Raw genomic sequence first — 2065 nt, forward strand, 5'->3', positions numbered from 1 at the left:
TAAGTGTACAAAACAAAACCCACACCCAAGCAGACTGTGACAATTACAAACCTTTCCTTTCTCGTTACGCTAACATGTTTTATTATTTCATATCCTGCTTTTCTTCACCTATTTCTACCTATTTTGGTTCTGACCAGTGGACTTTTGAACAACATATTTCTTTTGAGGAATGTTGTATTTTGGCTAATGGTCTCTTTTTAAAATCAATATACATGAAGTACAGGTTAAACTGAAGTGTATGTAGAATGAAAAGGTTGTAGACCTCTCATATGGTCCACATACTCTACCACTGTCTGAATATTACTTTTAACAGTGTTTTAATGTCCCAAAATGCATGCCATGTATTCCAGTCATAACCTGCTGGTCTAGCAGGAATCAATGCTATAAATCCACTCCAATGCAATTTGTTGTATTTCCTTACAAAGAACCTTTTTTAAATCATTTGTAAGGTATGGATGAACTGATTTGAAATTAGTTCTATAAACTGACTCAAAGACATTTGTTGTAAATAGGTGTGCTAAAAGTGCTATTCGAATTTAAGTAAAAATTGAAGATTATTTTTTACTGTTTTTGTGATTTTGTAAGTGTTACAATCTTTATGTTTCATGAATATACATATATATATATATACCACCCCAGGATTGATTACTTTTGGTGTATTTTTCAGGAGCATTTGTCATGTGACCGAGACCAAAGCAACGGGTGAAAATGTAATTTTAATGAGTTTTCACAAATCAGAGAAAGGTTTCACAAATCCCAATCATGGTTTTAAACATGTATCTGGAATAGGGGAATAATCCAGTCCAGGTTTGAAGTGTCTACGATTTGTAGTTTTTAAATTAGAATCAATTAAAGACACGGATGGTAGTGAAAAATTAGGTGGAATCGCCCTTTAGCTATTCGACGCCAGAATTTGATGCCAACTTCAGCGTCGTATGTTGTTATTGGTTAAAACTTGTGCTGTGGGATCTGTAAACAGTAATCATTTATCTGGGAACAGTCTGTTCTGTCGAAGGCTTTTAATCGATGTGTTTCTATTATTATGTTTTTTATACATTAAGGACCCGTCTTATATTCTGAAGCCTTGTCTGGTTTTAATAAATCCCTGTTGATCATCTGTCATCAATTTGGGCAAATATTTATCTAATCTAGAGAATGTTTTACACATAATCTTTGTATCACATCCCATAATACTGGTTCTCCCATCAGAGCGTTCAGCCGGAGGCGTGTTTGGTTTTAATCACAGCTAACTTCACTGAATCTGGGAGTTTTCCAGCTTTATATGATTCCTCGTGTGGGAAGTCCTGGTGTTTTCCTGTCTGTAGCTTCAGATGGGTCTTTTATTGTTAAAGGATTATTAAGGGCTGTTTTGTCCTCTTCTGAGAGGATTTGTTTTATTTTAATTGGCTAAGAAATGCAGCTTGAGCTTAGATTTATTAAGGGTTTTATACAATGTCCTGTTATTATAGTGCCTGAATTAGATTTTACGCTGTTAATTGTTCTTTCTTTATCCTCCAAGCCAGTAATTTACCTGCCTTTTCTCCTTCATCATAAATGTTTGTTAGTCCACATTAAACATTTTGCCTCCATTTCTGCTGTTAATTTGTTATACCTGCTTCTTAAAACAGTTTATGTCATTTTGTCTGAAAAAATTCTGTTTCGCTGGATTTAATTTGCCTTTCTAATAATTTTAATTCTTGGTTATATTGTTTGTTTTTGTTATTGCTGTAATTTATAATCTCTCCTCTAATATAAGCTTTAAAAGCTTCCCATCTGATGCTGGCTGTGGTTTCATCTTTATTTATTTCACAATATTTGTCAAAGCAAGTTTCTATAAATGTACTTTATCTGATTCTTGTTTTAAATCAAGTTTTTCTGGTTTTTCTGGCCTTTTGTCTCTCTGTTCAGAGAATAAAATGTTTGTTTTATTTCTCCTGTAGTTGTTTAGTTTGAGCAGAAAGCCATCATCTAATGAGGGAACCGTGAGCAGAGACAGATGAAGACAGTCTGAGGACACAGCGGGACACCAGATGAAGACAGTCTGAGGACACAGCGGGACACCAGA

The sequence above is a fragment of the Kryptolebias marmoratus genome, linkage group LG13 (assembly GCF_001649575.2).
Source record: "Kryptolebias marmoratus isolate JLee-2015 linkage group LG13, ASM164957v2, whole genome shotgun sequence".
Taxonomy (NCBI): Eukaryota; Metazoa; Chordata; class Actinopteri; order Cyprinodontiformes; family Rivulidae; genus Kryptolebias; species Kryptolebias marmoratus.